Source organism: Phalacrocorax carbo, chromosome 5 (genome assembly GCF_963921805.1).
Source record: "Phalacrocorax carbo chromosome 5, bPhaCar2.1, whole genome shotgun sequence".
Taxonomy (NCBI): domain Eukaryota; kingdom Metazoa; phylum Chordata; class Aves; order Suliformes; family Phalacrocoracidae; genus Phalacrocorax; species Phalacrocorax carbo.
In genome coordinates, this window is record NC_087517.1 from 47,660,890 (window position 1) to 47,679,095 (window position 18,206).

Genomic DNA, 18,206 nt, shown 5'->3' on the forward strand with positions numbered 1-18,206 from the left:
CGTATATTCTGTCAATAATCAACAAATAGATACAAATATGGATACAGGAGACCAAAAGTATGGAATGGCAGTAAATACCAGTGAGATTGGAGTCAAACATAGAGAGAAACTAGCAAAAGACCAGTCTTCCCAACCTAGAGACTCAGGAGCTGATGTTTTGATCTTGGTTGGATTTGCAGCTATGCCCCAGTGAAGGATGCTAAGAGCAGTTGAGGCAGGGCTCTCAGCAGCATCCTGTTGGTGCAAAAGCACAGCCATCCTCTTTGGTGCCAAACAGCACCTAAAGTCACCTGTGCACATATTTCTGGTCCTTCTCAGTATCTAAATTAGCATTGTTTAGTTTTCATCTAGGAGGCGATAGTACTTTTGTAATGAGCAGGAGATGGACAAGAGTAGAGCATTGGTCTTCTGGATAAGCTTTTAAAAGCTTAGCTTGAAGGATAAGGTAGGAAATGAAAGCGGTGGGATAATCTAATCCAGTTGTGTTTACCAACTGATTGCTGCATATTTGGAGCTCTGGTGTGCATGGGAAATTAGTCACATATGTTTCAAGCCTTTTTGCTGTGGTACCTGAGCTTTGAATCGGGAAGCTCCTGGGCAAGGTCTTGTTACTGGTTACTTCTACTTAAGGAGTTTGACTGAGCATGTCTTAGGAAATCACAGTTTTCTCTGTGGGTTGCTACTGCCAGGAATACAGGTTAGTCACTGTAAAAATGTTCTTAAGACTGGGTAATTCATACCCTTGCAGTGTTGGCACTGAGAATTACTGGCATGCTGTAACCTTAAAACTGTACAGAGTTTAGAACATTTGTCTGTTTCACTGCTTGTGCTGCAATTATTGCACTGTAAGTGGATTCATGTCCTGCCATTTGCTGCTCTCATCATAACTAACATTGTCGTAAGAAAGCAGTATTCAAAACTGCACTGGTTCAATGCCTGACTTCAGAGAAAACACAACTGCCACTAATTCTACAGTATCAGAATTTACTGGCAATTCCCATTCTTTATACTAGTATTTCTCCAGTCTGTCCCCTTGAGGCAATAAGAAGGGAAACAAACAGGGTAGAGAAACTGATATCAGTTGTGGAGATACAATTAATTCCTGAAAGTATTCTTAAGGTCTTTCTCATCTTTCAGATGTTTCGGATTGAATGCAGTAGGCATGAGGAAACCAGAGCTCTGTTTCACTGATTTACTTTTACCCTTTAATTGTCAGTATGTCAAACTGATCTAATTTCTAGGGCTCCCCTCTTCACTCACCAAGGGTGATTAATCAACACTAATAATTATAAACAGTTCTGATTTCAATGTTTCTTTAGTTTGAAAACAATTACTAAATAATTCCTGTTCATTTCTGTTTTCCTGCTTGAATCTAGCAGCATTATGAGTCCTGCATTTGAGTTGTTCTTCCTTTTAATTGTCATCGTTGTAATCCTAGAATCAATATCTCATTTTCCCCTTTTAAAATCTGATCATTATATGTATTTTAAAACTATCTTCTGTGTCTGAAAGTTTTTCCCAGCTCCCTCAAAGTGCAGAGGAAAATTTAACATAAGTAAACAGTAAAGTCCTAGAGATTGATGTGAAATAGCTGTCTGGGTCTGTATCCTTTCTATCACTTCAAGGTCTCATCTTGAGATGGATGTTGCCTTGGAAGTGAAACCAGGAGAAAAATTCCCTCTTACTAATGACATAAACTTTCTATCCTCCACCCTTACCTTGCTCAGTTGCATACATTATTCATAAAACTTCAGGTGTTTTCAATGTCTGGTAAAGCTGCTCTGACAATTCCTAATCCTGGTTGTGAGACCAGAGTTAATAAATATTTTCATAAGCATGTCTAAACAGAAAAGGTAAAGCTGGCCAGGATTTGTTGATATTAGTTGTGGAGAGCAACTAGATAAAGTGATGGTCATCAAATTACTTTGATGTGATGATTAACTTTTTAGAAAGTATAAATGCAGAAAAAGTGAGTATAATGGTAACTAGATCTTGTAATAAAGTCCTACATTTCTCTTTCTCCTGTAACGTTAACTGAAACCTGAGCAACCTGCTCCAAATAGAGTATTTCAAACATGATAAAATATTGCATTTTCATAGTAAATCAACTACACCAAATTTCCATTCCCAAGGGTTTTTCAAATATTTTTGACACTCTTGAAAATTCACAGTTTGGTTCCAAAGGTCTTTAGATTTTTCTCTTCACATATACTGTAGTAAACTTGTCAAAATATGACACTGAAAGTGAAGATAAAGAGATTTGAATAATACAGTTTTTGCTCCATATTCTGTCATCAGAAAATTTGTTTATAAATACAGAAATGAACTGTGAAGGTAAAAAAGACAGATGTTAGAAGTTCTGGACATGATTTTCTTTTCAGATATTGAGAGACTGTACATGGGTTGATGAAAGTATATTATTAGTACCACATTTAGTTTTGCATCTGATGTCAGTCTTGGTTACTGAATCATGTTTTTTGGTATTGTGGATTTTTAAAAAAGTTTTTACATTTATCCCCCCATTCTTAATCAAAGAAAGCCAAGGGGAAAAAATGCAGAAAAGTCAATAGCTCATTAGCAGGATACTGATTTCTAATGTGGAGTTTCATGTTCCCAGATCCCAGGTAAAAATGTTTAAATTAATTGGGGTGCTGAAAATTTGTCTGTCTGGTTTTGACCAGAAAATATATCTTTAATCTTTAATGTGAGCAATTTTTCATAATAAAAGTTTTCCTTGAAGCTCTTTTCCTCATCTCAAAAAATCAAAGGAATGGAACATACAAATAATAATTATAATTATTAGCTTAGATTCTTTACTAAAATGTCTTTTAATTTGATAAAATAAGTTCCTAATTCTTTATCTATATTTATGCCATTTTATTTTTTCTCCTGTTAGAAACTGAGAGAGATGTCTGTGCTGTTTCATCCTGTAAATGAAAATCAGGTGGAAAAAGCATGTGATGTTCTTTATCCCTATTTGCTGGTGATGTTGGAGTGGCTCTTAACAGTAAAATATGTATGGAAGAAGTTACTTCTAGTTTCTGTTATACTTATCTATGGCAAATCTTTACTGAACCATGCTTTCATTATTATTCTTTAATGATAACCAAACTAATTTTGTTTTCTTTTGAGATTAGGATTTTATTGGATAATGATTTTCTTAAATCCAGCTGTATTAGAACCTTGCTTTACTTCCATTCACTGATTTTAAAATGCCATTAAAAAGATTCAGGATCATGCTTTAGAATCTGTTCTATAATAAGTACACATATTCTTTGTAGCTTTGCTGTTCACTGAAATTGTGGGGCTTTTTTCTTCAGTCTTACTGTTTGCTCCATTATTTTTCTAGGAATAGAGAACGGACCCACTGTTTCTACTTCCTGTTAATGTGTTCTTATGCTCTGCACCTACAGACATTATTTTCTTTGTACTAGAGCACCTGAGAAAATGTAGTTTTATATAAAATTCTGTATTTTTTTAAATATCTATATATTCCTAAAGCCATTTAACAGCTGGTAATGAGGATGGAGGACTGGACTATGTTTATTCAGGGGAAGATCATGACTCAGATAAGATAATCGAAAACCAGAATGACCATTATGCCATAGTAATGGGGCAGAAGGGAAGGGTGGGAAGATTTCTAAGTGAATCTGAATTGCAGAAAGTCTATCTGAAGTGAAAGAAGAATAGACAGAAATTGAGAACAAATAGCAAGTTGTCTCCTCCATGGATTAGTTGCATCCTATAAAAATAATAGTCTCAATTGATATTCTGCTAGTGTAATGCTAGCTAATTCCCTTTATGACCAGTAAGTCTCTCAGGGGTTATATGCTGAAATAACCTCCCTTATTGTTTAACTAAATTCACCTCACATCTTTTGTCTCAAATCCCATCTGATCTCTAGCCTTATACAACCTGAAGTTCACCTTCAGAACTCTTTGCAAGTCTTAACTTCATTTTTGTTTCAGTGCTGAGGTCTTTTAGTTTTTACCTTCTGAAGTCCATTGTACTGGTTTTGGATGGAATAGCATTAATTTTCCTCATAGTACCTTGTACGGATTTGTGCTGAAAACAGTGCTGATAACCCAGGGATGTTTTTGTTAACGCTGAGCAGGGCATACACAGAGTCAAGGCCTTTTCTGCCTCTCACCACACCCCACCAGCAAGTGGGCTGAGGGTGCACAGGAGATTGGGACAGGACATAGCTAGGACAGCTGAGCCCAACAGACCAAAGGGATTTTCCATACCATATGATTTCATGCTCAGCAATAAAAAGTGGGGGGGGGGGATAAAGTTTGCAGGGACTCCTGTTGCTCGGGGACTGTCTGGGCATTAGTTGGCCGGTGGTAGGGTTCCTTTCTTCTGATCATTTTTCAAACTTCCCTTACATACTCTTTGGAGAGGCTTCCCATTTGGGTTGCTCTCCAGCTGTTGGGACTAAAGATTAGTTAGCAATAAAAAGATTCCTGTTTAAACTCAAATTAAAAGGATATGACACTAAAAAAATATATATTATTCCATTTTGTCGAATTGTTTTATTTATTTGACTGTCAGTCTGGATTAGTCAAGATTCTGCTTACATGCTGCTACGAGGTTTCATGCAGTGCTTAGTAATGTATGTGCTGATAACACAGTGTGGTTTTGTGAAACTACAGATGAATAATTATCTCTTTTTGAACATGTAGGTCAACAAATGTGAACTCATTTTTCATTAGCAAGTTGGTAATTTCTTAATAATAATGTTCTAATAAGTATTTGTTTATTTCATGTTAATAAAAGTTCATCTGTTTATAATTCACAAATTTTGATTAGTTTCAATTATTTCCATAGCTTTATTTCTGTGTTGAAAGGTTACATAACTAATCAATACAACTGATCATTTTTAACTGTGTATTGGAGGAGGTGGTAGGTATCATTTTCAGTTTGCTTTAGTATATATTCTAATATTTGCATTTTTATTTATTTGTGATGGATGGTTTCCTGATAATACTGATATAAAACACCCTCAAAACTATAGCAGAATTTGGCCAATACCTCTCAAACACAAATATTTTAAAAATATTTACATGAAGATAAATAAACAACTAAAAATAACTATGACAATTTACAGAAAGCATTTATTCTCAAATATAACTCCATCTGCTTTGCTTGATATCATTCCACTGCGCCTTTCCTCTGGCTCTTTTTACCATAACTGATATAGGAATCTCTATTCATAAGACCATTTCTATTCTGAACAGAACAGTAAGATTTTAATTGAGTTTAAGATCAGTGATTAAAAGCAAAATTTCAATTATTTTTATAATTTTTAACTTAAATGTGTAAGATCTATTCTGAATATAATCGTCATATGTTCAGGCACTTATATGCAGGGGTATGAATATAATTAAGTTAAATGGTTGCAAATATTGTCCAACAGAACTATAATCGCTATTTGATAATTTCATGAATGTTATAGCCTTTTAAATAATCTCATGAAAAGCATCTGTCTCAGCAACTGGCAGGAACCTTGAAAATAATCTGTAGTTTTTATCTTTGAGTTTAACAAATGTCACATAATAACCATCATCCTATGAAATCTGAAGAACAGATCGATGTATGGCTTGCTGCCTCAGATTTGTCTTCTGGTTTTATTATAACTGACAGTACGTGGTTACTTTATTGCAGTTCCTACTGTCCTGTTTCTTAGTTTTGAAATATTCTATCCATCAAATATACATGAATGGCATTGGGTTCCCGTGACTTTGCCTGGACTGCTTTCAAGTTTTCTGCTGTTTTATCACTGTTTGTAACTTCATGTAAGTATTTTGGTATTAGGAAGGTAATCAGTGTTTGAAGACCTGCTAAAAAAGAAGCACTTTGCAGCATTCACAAAATTCTAAGAAATTGCCGATGACTGGATTACATGTTTATAAACACAACAAAGAGAAATTAAGTAACATCTTACATTTTGATTAGGAGACAGCCTCAGAATTGAAATGTAACATTTACGATTTGTTTTCTCAATTCTCTTTTAACTGATACAGTGCAGTTCTCCTTTCTACTTGCTTTTGAGAGCATAGAAATATTGCAACCGAACTGGCTTTAGTTTCTTTACATGCAAAGCTGCAATTTCAGACCTGAAAGCATGTAAAGCCTGTTTAAACCTATGTTCTGACCTTATTCTTTTTGAGCAGTGTACTTATTTATCATCAGTAATCTCCAGAAACTTTTATGCCCCCTTCACTAAATTGGAAGGTTAAGTAACATGGCAAAGTTCATGAGGGAGATACAGAAAATGAGGTGAATCTTGCATGTATTAACCTGTAAATTTTGAGTGTTTCTTGTCAGGGTACCTTAAAGTCCATTGATTTTAAATAGCTCACAGTTCTGTGAGTGACCAGGATTCATAAATACCCGGCCTGTTTTTCTGTGACTTTTTTTTCCCCAGTAACACAAATGGACTGCCAGAAATTAAGTAGAATTTTCTTTTTTGCGTGTTCTCTCTGGAGCTCTGATCCTGCACTTTTGAAATATGGGAAATACAGGAATATTGTTCAGAAGAGAATTGTAAAGCATTTGGCTAAAATGGGAAAAACATTAGCTAATGCCTACATTCTTTGCAGTATTCCCTCAGCAGACAGCGTGCCAGCTTGAAATGGCTCTTACTGGGAGGCAGCAGCACTGTTCTGGGCTCTGAATAGATTCTGTAGTCTTTCATGATGTTGATAAATTCTGAAAATAGGTTGATTGAACTAAAAATAATGTCTTGCCTGGGCAGTCCTTGGCATCATTCAATGCATTTATTTTAGGAAGGAAAGAGAGGGGGAGGTTGTACTAGGAAAGGATAAGTCTATCCGGTGGTGTTGCAAGAGGAAAATTTCTACGCCTTTGTAATTTAGTTGTGAGGTATAGTGCAACCATTAAGCCCCACAGCAATACCACCTAACATCGTGACTGTCGGCGCAGCTGCAGCACTTTTTGCAGTAATTTGACGCATTTCTCACAAGCTCCATAACACACCTGGAAGCTTTAACTGCTACTCAATCTACCTCTGATGTGCAGCCTTCACTAACTATTCCTTATGGTGCAGTTGTAAAACAAACAAACAAAATATGTAAGGAGATAAGCTTGCGAATTGTAGGCACTTCTTTTCCCTAATGACTCTGTATTAAACCAGTGCCTTACAAAAAGAGTTTGAAGCTGTCACCTCTTCTGGAGGAAACATAAAACTAAAGCCAAGCTTTCCTGTAGTAATGACATTATCTTTTGCTTGGCTTTTTAGGTGTAGAAATATTGATCAAAACCTGAGCTCTTACAGTTAATTCTGTGTAGCTGTATAACTTCTGAAATTTCTGTTTGAATAAAGCCAATGCTAACTGGAAGGGGTTTGTACTGCTCTTCTGTTGGCTCTTAGACAGTTGCTATGTTCTGAATTACCAGAGGGATTTTGATTGAGTAGTTGTCCATGCCACTGCTGTATTGGCGTTCTAATATTTTTAAGGTAAAGAATTCTAAATATAAGAGCAATGTTATAGAAGATCCAGGTATGCTAATCTATAATCGAAATTGAACCTGAAGCTGAGTCCTTAATTGGCCCTTCTGTTTCCCCAGCACTACTGAAATTAGGCACAATTCAGTGTTGTTTTGTTGTTTTTGTTGTTGTTCTTGTTTGCTTTATTTTCCAGCAGAGAAAGCTCTGTTGTTATATTTTCTTCCTATTTTGCTCATTATAAATATTGTTTTAGTTCTTTCTGCACAATTACTTTATGCTTCTCTAAGTTAATTTAAAGGGACTGACTAGCACTGAACACTGTAAATCCAGACAGCATTTCATGTTTTGTTGTGGACTGATTCGTTGGCCCTGCATCAATTCCCTTGTTCTTTCTGTAATCCAGAAAACTTCATTTACTTTGCTTGGTAGAGCTATTGGTCGCCTTTCTAGCCAAAAATAAAAACTAGCGTGTGGTAATAAAGCAACACGGTAACCTCAGTTCTTAAGAATCTAAACATCAAAAAGAAATTCTATTAAAAGCAGAAAGAGGTTGTAACTATGTGTAGAAACAATGTCTATGTAAGGATAAAATTGGAAAGATGTGAATGTAAAACCTACCAAAGAGTTATAACACTTTGTAGGGGAAGGCTTCAGAAAGATATTAGAAGTAAGAAAATGTGAAAGATATTGTATGATATTATTGGGATAACAAGCATCTGAGAAGGTCAAGTATTGAGTGACCTTATTCTATTAATCTTCACCAAAAAGTGAATTATAAGCCTATTTTTAATAGTTAATAACAGAAAAATAGAGGCAAGAATAATGCAAAATGAGTTAACACAGATGTATGTAAATTTTATATTTATTGTATGTTGATATCCTGGAAGTAGTTAAGTAACTAGGAAATGTGAATGTTGGAAAACTTGCAGGGCAGAGGGCTCGAAAAGAGTCAGCATTGCGCTTAGCTGGGGCTTATAGCAGACTAAAGTAAATGCATTTGATACATTATACTGCTGGTGTAGAGGCAAGTAAAAATAATAAAAGAACAAATATAACAGAAACTTACGTATGACATAGTAATGTTTCCACCCCATTTAGCAGTGGATAGGGCATTTTGTTTATGTCTGGATACTGGAGTAGTTTTGACAAATATGACAATTCTGATAGAAAAAAATCGAAGGTGAAATCCCTGAAGGATTGTAGTGTTGGTTGTTACACTGAGGGCTGCGATCAGTGATTTTCATGCTTACTGCAAATGAGACAAGAAGTTACTGTTTTAATTTGCTGCTTAAAGACATTGGGAAAATGATATTAAGAATAACAGAACAATGGAAAAATAATGTCAGGGATGTTTTTTGCTAGTAGTTTCTAGGCAAGTGGGCAGAAGGCTGTCTGAAGATCCTTGATTCTACTTCAGAAAATTAGTACACGTGCTAGATGACTAGCTGAATTCTCCTGAACTCCTGTATTTCTAGGATATTAATAAAGAAAAGTAAGTGGCATTACTCTGGGGGTCTGGTTATTGGATAACTCTTATGTATTTTGCTAAGTCTCTAAACTTGCCATGTGTAATCATTAGCATTCTCTTAGCTACAGTTTTTCAAGTGGAAGTCCCTTGGTGGTGTAGACATCACTAATTATAACAGCCTTCACTAATGTGTGTGTAAAATATATTAGTACATGAATAGCACAAAAAATTAATGACAGGAATAATGCATCATTCTGATTAAATACGTTTTACTCTTTAGATTATCTCACCTTCATTTACACTCTGCTTTTTCTACTATTACTTTTATGAATGCTACTGTCATACCTTTACCTCATAGTACCAAATTTGCAGAAATGTTTATTAAAGCTTAAAATGTTTTTACATAAGATGATTGTCAGTTCCAGCTCTTTATGTTTAGTAGTGATAGTTTTGGTAAGTATTTGAGAACAAACTATGAAACAGAGTATTTTGGACTTTATCCAAAATGGAATTTATATCTTTCTACTTCAGATTTATTTCCTAAAATCATTATACTCTTCCTCCCCCAGAGCTGTATTCTTCGATGCTCCATACTGATGAATTCTTAAATGTCAGTCAATGGACTTTTTTTCCAAAAATTTTACATTTCTCTTGTGTTTCATTTTTTTCTCTCTCTAATTTGTAGTATTTTTATTCTAGTGATCTTTGCTTCCATATACTATGTATGCTTCCATATACTGTATATTCACAATATGTAGATGCAGGGCCTAACCACACCTCTACTCTTAGATGGTAGTTCTAGTACTACCTGGCCATGTGCACATATGCTAAGAATTTTTTTACGTCCTGTCTCACTTAGCTTTTTTCCACCCATTTAAAGGAATGCCTATTTCTGTAGGGCTAAGGTAGTGAAGAAAAGGCAATTTGCTTTGTCAGATTCTGGAAGGAGAGTCTTCATTCCCATGGTTTGATGATGACTTCTATCAAGACTGCACCTTTTAGGCAAGCACTCTGTTTGCTTTCTGCCAACACAGACTGACCAGCCTCACTTACTTTCTACATACGAGATATATTAGAGAGTTCCACTGCAGCACATTGTCTTTATAATTTGCTTCTCAAACATATGCCTTTGCTTCCAAATTTTTGCTTTGTCATTACACTGATTTCTAGTTGTCAGTGCACATTTGTCAAGGAACTGAGCAGAAATTAGCTCCTTTTAATTGGCTAAGTAGTAAGAGTCACTGTGCACCTTCTGAGTGGAGCTAACTGTTCTCCAGGTGTCTGGCAGGACTGAACTATCAATGACAAAAATTTGCATACTCTGTTATCAGCCCGTAGATGTAAATCTGTATTTCATACAGTTTTTATGCTTCTAACATTTGTTCTCATTTGCTTAAGTCCAAAATTCTTGAAGGGTGAGATTTGTTAGAAGTCCAGGCTACTGATATGTGCCTGAAAATTACCAGAAATAGGTGATCCTTTTGAGATGTTTCTAATCATTTACATTGTATTGTTGTGTTTCTTTATCTGTATTTCTAACATTGTAAGCCAAGCTAAACCTGGCCACATGTGCTTGTAGCCAGTCTGCATTTCTTCATAGCTAGATAAATGCAATATGGCAGAATCACTGTTCCATGAAGGACTACCAAAACTGGAAAGCTGTATCATGCTACCTGCACTCATTCCATGAGCAAATGTGTGCCATCACTTGTTTCTTTGTATTTGATGAGGCTTCAGATACTAAGCAGACTTACTAGACAACCTAACAGATTCTCTCACTGCAGCTCACCCTCAGTAGTATTTTCTCTCAGTCTTGACAGGTTTAAAATTACTAAAAGATTCTAAGTAAATTTTTTTTCTCAGTATTTAGCATCATCATCTGTAGTATGGCTGTGGACTGGTTTGCAGGGGGTCACAAAGAGTAAGTAATTTAAACCTGGTGACAATAGGCTTGGGTTTTATTAATAATTCAGGAATCTGCAATACAGTCACTTATCAAAAATGTTTGAAATTCCATGTTGACAGCGAGGAACATTTGATAACACTACTGGACATCTTACCTTGTTTTGATATTTTAGGATAAGCAAGAACTAAAATTTACTAACCATACTAACTAGAAGATATTTGTTTACAGGTGCAAGAGGCAAAAAAATTTAAAATCAGTCTTATTTCCTACTAGAGGAAATGTTAAGCTGCCTTAAGCTTCCATCAGAGCAGTAGGAATAGACTAGATCTCATAAATTGTGCTATATCTACCTATAGCGATTCTTCTTTTTCATGGGGGTCTACTCTGCTGTTAAATTGATTTCACTGTAAGATTCTATTATTCAGCCTACCTGTTTCTTTTCTTCATATAGTCTCATTAATAGCTATTGAAAAGGGATAAAAGGAGCTACTGTGAGATATAATGTACAGGATTTCCTTCAAATCCTTCTACCATTACTATTCAAAGACATTGTGTTTTTTATTTTAATTAGAAAAATGGGGGGTTTTTTTGGGCAGAGATTCCATTTTCTTTTAGAGTATTGGTGAAAGGTCTTTCTGGTTAAACTGGGCATGCATATTTCCTGACAAGCAAAAAGGTTTGTTCCTGGCAGAACAAAATGAAACAGAAATAATAAACTCCCTGCATCTCAAGTAACTTCTTACCTATATATGAAATACATACTTGACTATCATAAAATGTTAATAGCATGTTCACACTCACAAATAAAGATGTAATTATACAGGTCTTTTAATGAAATTGTAGCATGTTCCTGTACAGTTCCCAGCTGAGATTTTACATTTTCATATATTACCACAGTGTGACTGCTGAAAAAAATGCCAGCCATTTAACCTCATGTTGTGTTTTGTTTGGGTTTTTTTTTGTCTTTCTAGAAATGAATTTCATTATGGAGAGAAATCATGATTATTTATTGATGCAGAAGGCAAATGGGCTGATGTTCTACCAGGTGTTCTGAACAACATGTGAGTGTAATACATTTGCAGTAACACTGATTACATGTTCAATTTAGCTAGTGATTATGACTTGATTTTAACAAAGAAAATTTAGAGATGTTTCTTAATTTATTTTTATCGCAGCAGCAGCAAAGATTCTATGACAGATTGTGTCTGACGTCATACCTTTCTGAAAGTATTTTTGTCCCCTTGTTTTAGTCTGCACATCAATCTTTATCAGACTCTGCTACACATTCATAACCTTCACTCAGGAAAATCAACACAAGTCAAGATTAACAGTAACTGATAAGCAAAGCTCTAAAAAAAAAAAAAATTACACACGGCCTACCTGGTCAGCAAAATGACCTGATATTAGAAAAACTTCTTTGTTAACCTCCCCCAACATAGCTGTATTGTGACCTTTTATAGTAGGAACTGCAAAAACAAGATTGCACAACGGCTGACAGAAATGTAAACTCTGATGAAAATCTTCAGTTTTAAGAAGACACTAAGTAATATTAATGACCTTCTCAGACTTAATGCACTAGTACACAGGGGAAGGCAAAAAAGGCCATATATTCTTTCTCACAGCAATATGTACTGAGCATTGTTGCTGTTCAGTAACAATATTGTTTCTGATATTGCTAGTGGGACGACAATCTTAAATTTTCTTCTGTTTATGTTTGATTTCATTGCCATAAGCATTTCTTGCCTGATAAAGGTCCATTTCTTGAGATTGATGTTGGATCTCTGAGTATTCATTTGACTTTTGAAAAGCTAGATGATTCAGCTTTGTTCAAGATGTTGTTTCAGTCTTTTCTGCACACAAACATGTCTGGGGATGATTTTATTGGCTCCAGTGTTTGGGGATTGAATATATGTCATTCAAATAGTCATGCTATCGCACAAAAGAAGGATTTTGAGCGTCCTATTATGCAGTATTTTCAGCATGATTCCTGTCACTGTTAGGAAAGCTAGAGACCAACACTAGAAATGCTGTCAGCTGACTGAGGTGATGTGTCATATATAGTGACTATGACTAGTGATAGCCTTAATGTGAGGTTTGCCACACAGCCAGTCAGCTTGTCTTCATTCATGTGAACTTTCCTATCAACTCTAAATAATAAATTACTCTAATAAGTTCTTTGGAAAAAGACTATCTTTTATCAGGTGAAGGAAAGAGTGTTTTCAATCTGTCTGTTCAACTGTAGAATAGGGCGGGGGTTCCCAAATGGGGATCTAAAAGCTATGCAATGTCTGTCTTCTCTGATGAAAGACTGACACAAAGAAGATGCAAAAGTGGTCCTCTGGTCAAAAAATTGGAGGTGTGGTGTCAAAATTCTTGTTTTAGCTAGGAAGTTGATACAGGTGTTTGTAGCTTCATGCAGCATTAGACAGTGGGAAAAATAAAATCACCAGGCACCCTTACCATTGTCTCTATATTTTTGTTGTTGTTGTTCATAAATACTTTCAATGTCATGATCACATGATCTGAGATAAATTTTTCATTGTTAGGGAAAGAAAATTAATTTTTTGTTGCTGCATTGTGAAAACAGATTCATTTACTTGATGTGCTAATTAGATTTTGTAATAGGAGACATCAATTTGAAATAAAAATTAAATGGATTAGTACCATCTTATCGTGCAGACTAAAAGTTAGATTGCAGCTGGCCTAATATGGCTGTGCAGCTATTGGCTGTAGCTGAGCAGGGAGCTTCAGCTTTCTGTGTACGACATCCTATCATTTACATTTCCTGCTGTTACGGCCCTTGTCATTTTATGACACCGACTTCTCCCTGCTTCCTGGAAGGTACTGACTCCTAGTCCCTGTTTCTGTACAAAGGTTGCAAAAGATACCCTTCACGCAGTACTAGTGTAGTTATACCTGCCTCAGTATAGCATGTAACAAGATAACTAAATACATGTGGAGTGGGTGTTTGATTTTCAGCACATTCAACAATCAAAGGTATTCTGGCAGCAACAGGGTGATGCTGCTACTGATGAGAACTGATCTACATTTTCAAGAAATTTTTTTCACGTCAGAAAATGCAAATTGGTGGAAACTAAAATACATGTCCTCAGTCTTTCATGGCAACAGCTCACCTGGTAACGTTTAGTAATACCAGTGCTTTTGCAATATGTGAGAGGCCAATTAAATGCAGTTCTATAATGAAAACTGTCTGCCACAAAGCCTGGAGGGTAGAAATTGGGCTGTGCTCCTAGCTGTGCTTTTGTGGTGCCCCCAGCATGAAGAGATACTAAGCCCTAGTAGTCCCTGTTCAAACTGATGGTTCCCTGCTACTGATTCTCTGCAGTCTGAGTGTTTGGCAGCTCTGGAAACCCAGGTCTAAGGGGAACTTCAGGACCCTGGAGCAGCTTTGCAACAGGGACCCCAAAGTCAGGGAGATGAGGTTGGAGCCAGAACTCTGAGTGCTGTGAGAAGGCTGGTCCCACACAGGGACCTTCATTTCTGGGAGTAATTGAACCCCAAACCTCTGGATCAGCATATGGGTTTTTTGAGTACTGACACTGCATGGACCTGGGGCATGTCCTGCTATTTTTCTTTGGTTTCCTTACTGTCTTTAATGTCTTTCGTTTCGTAGACTTCTTCCTGATTCAGAGAATTCAGTGTCTTTACAAAACGTCATTATTTCATGGAGTAGAAGTTCTGTGTTAGGAGTTTTATTGCTGTGTAATCTGGGGGGAATCTGAGTAGTGCTGATAATAATCCAGGTATGTATTATTTTTAAAGGGGGTTTGTGTGGATATTATTCTTCAGCCTAAAACACTGTTCAGGAATTATTCATTTATTTTTTTTCTCTTGTTAGAGAATTGTCTGCTAACTGGAAGCATTTTATACTGCATAGTTACTTGAGGCACTGTTATTTTCAATTCAAAAGAAAATGGCTTCAACTAACGCAGAGAAATGAGTGACAATATGTTAGGCGTCTGTGTGTCACAAAATACACAGCTTCAGCTTGCATGGAAAAATATCATTTAGCTGTGATAATAGAAATTAGATTTCAATCAGTATGCTTTTTGTTATTAATCCATTTTTCTCCTTTCATCTGAAGAGTTCCTAATAACATGTTAGACAAATCATACTCTTTAAAAACAGATTTTAAATAAAAATGCTTTTGAATCCTTGCCATTTCAGGCATACATTTTGTAATCATAATAATATGTTCCCTTGCTGCTAATGTATTGATGCATACTTGTAAGTATGCACAATGTTGTACTATTTTTGGTCTGAGTTTATTGTTATGAATGAAATTATTCTTCCTATTTAAGCAAATTTTTGAGGGAACTGTGGGAGGTACAGTAAGAACATTGAGTTTGAAGGCCTAATAAAGATTTTAAATTATAAGGGCTGATTATTAATATGTAGGGTTGAAGTACTAAGCTAAACTTTTTCCTTTGGGGTAAAAGGGGTGGTGTCTTAAGTAGTTTCAAATCTTCAATGTTTCATCTGTTTCATTTACTGTCTGAAGTTGAGGAAGCTGTAGTGTGTGTGGCCAGGCAAACACTTCTGTGTGCATTCTGCATAGCAGAACTTCCGTATTGGTTAGTACTATTAGAGTCTCAGCTGAACATCTTTATGAAGCTTCTTTCTAGCAACCGCTTGTTGTGATACACAGAAAGGCACTGATCTTAAATACGAGGGCTTTTGGTCGGATACTGCGATTATCTTTTTGGTCTCTGTGGCCAGCTTAAAGAACAAAACACTAACTTTATTATCAGTGATGTTGAGAAATTACTGATAATTTAGTAGCATTTCTTAATTTCTTGTGCTGCTTTTGGTCTAGCTGTGACAATTTTGAGCTACCTAATATCCCTTTTTAATGTCACCCTTTCAGATGGGAGGAAAGGGAAAACAACCCCATTTGCATTTGTATTAGTTTATTTTGTTGAATGGCTCCTCCATATTTAGTGTCTACAAGGTATGGCCCTAACACACTCATGATCTAACACACAAAGATGCTTGTCCGTGATGCGTGTTGACAAAACATTAACACGATGCTATGCAGGCTTCCTGAGACCAGTACAAAACATGCATGGTTTCCGACAGCCCTTTTTATACAGTGATCAAAACTTATCAGACTACACTTGCATCCTTTTTTGGACATGTACGTTCCATCCCTATCACAAACCACTAAGTCACCTTATGCTCAATGCATGTCTGCTTTATGTCCTTTTCTCTCTGTTATTTTGGAGATTCTTTTTTTTTATATATTTTGATGCTGTTTTTCTTGCATCATATTTTTGTGTAGACGCTTCATTTATTGTTCACAGCTTCTGTGGGGCCAACTTTGTTTAATGCTTTTATCAACTGTGTCTGTATAATGCTAAATTCTAATCAGTTCTCCAGCAAAACCTACAATGGCTAAAATGTTTTGAATTAAATAAATTTAAGGAATTAAATAAAAATGTTCAGAGAATACTGGCTAAATCTATTGCTGTCAGTGGATTCTAGGAAATTCATAAAAATGTCAAAAAGAACAGAATCATATTTTGCGATTGAAAAGAGGCCCCAGGTTTGTTTTTTTCTCATCAGAAATAATCAAGGCAATATTCTTGATTTTCATCATGAAACAAATTATACAGATTGCAGTCATTTACATGGCAATGATCTCTGTGGAATATTGTGAGACGAAACATTCATTTTTCAAGAAGAGCTACAATTTCTTTTTCAAGAACGTTCCTAAAGGAAGCTGTCTGAGGAAGGGGAGCTTTTCCATCTCTCAGCACTATTAATAGCCTGGTTTTGTGTCACTGCTGTAACTATTCACCTTGGGCTCCTCAGCGGAGGAGACCACAGCAGGAGCTGTGCAAGGTCTTTGCTGTCCACTGACCTGTAGTCTTTTCTGATAAAAGTTTATTCATGTGTTTTTTGATTTCAAACAAAAACTGTTATATTTCGTGCAAAGATAACCTGGCTTCTTCCCACATCTTTACAGTGTGTTAAACACTTTTAATTTCTTTCTCCTTCCCCCAAACCACAAATGTTTCCAATTAGCTTATTAACATGCATTAGCAAAGAGGGTGCCAAATGAACAGCTTCCCTTTCCTTTGCAGTCACAGCAGTAGTTTACTTTTGAGCTTGGTCAGGACTCACTGAAGAGGACATGAGATTTATGTAGTTAGTTGCGGATGTCCCACTGAAGAAACCTTCATCTCCTCCTTGACTCATTGCGTGAGAGTTTACCAATTGGACCCTTGAGACAGACAATGTATGTGTAATTATTATGATGTGAAACAATCAATAATCCAAGGTGTTTAGGGTTAGGTTCAGCTTAATTAATTTAGGTATCTGAAACTGTCTAAGGTTTCACTACATAGAATCCTTCTGGATGAGAGGGCAGAAGCTTGACTTCTCTAGAAGGTGTTTCCTACATGAGTTTTTAAGACAGGTATGATGAATTGTCCCATAGAAGTAGGGTGTTTTTTCCCATTAATTTTAAGGAGAGTCTACAGTGACTATTTCAAAATTAAACAGTATAAGATATTTAAATTTAAACAGGAAACCCCATCCTTTGCAGAAAGCAAATTTTGCTTTACAGATGGAAAGCACTTAAGTCCATATAAAAAAACCCTTTTACCTTGTGATCTACCAGAACATTTAGTTTTCCAGCTTTTGCCCATGATGTAATTTGTTATGGCATCTTGTGTACAGTATGTGAACGAATGTTGAAAGGTGTTTTTTTCTTTGGTGCTTCAAGGTATAAACTGTGAAATAAATCATCTCATTTTATTATGGCACAATAATTATTCCCAGAGAGTGGCAATACTAGTTACGCAGAGGTGGTTTAAAATTGAACCAGTCTTGCCTCTTCAAATGTGTGCTGTCAGTTAAGTGCCTGTAATGCCATGTGTCATCATCTCTGTGTTGCTTCAGTCAAGTTTTTCTGTGGGTTTTGCTCTCTTCCCCCCCCCCCCCCCCCCCTTTTACTTTATTGCAGAGTGACTCCAAAGATCTTCCTGATACTTTGCCTCTCGAGCCATGAATTTTCATACCCCAAGTTTGCAAACAAATTCTGGTCTGGGAACACGCAATTATCAGTGGCACAATATAAAGCTTTTGGAGATATTCTACTGGTGGTGTTGTTTTAGAAAGAAAATTTACTCCATTTTCTCAGGCTTGTATGTAGGTCACTTAAAATATATTTTTTTCAGCAGCCTGTTGAGGGAACCTGCAAATTTTTCAGGTTGTTTTTCCCCATCCACCATTTAATGTGGATCCTTTTAAACTTAATCAACAAAACTAATGGCTGCAAGACTTCGTTGCTCTCATACACTCACCGTGATCTAATCTAGTTATGTGTATGG

At 36.0% G+C, this 18,206-nt stretch overlaps 1 long non-coding RNA gene across 1 annotated transcript in view; it reads left to right on the plus strand.

The window, feature by feature from the left end:
- The window catches only part of LOC135313696 (uncharacterized), a 222,841-nt gene extending 210,805 nt beyond the window's left edge, over positions 1-12,036 (plus strand). Inside the window, exon 3 of the long non-coding RNA XR_010373234.1 lies at positions 11,820-12,036. This is a non-coding gene — a long non-coding RNA (uncharacterized LOC135313696). The remainder of the gene's footprint in view (positions 1-11,819) is intronic.
- Positions 12,037-18,206: the final 6,170 nt, after the last annotated feature.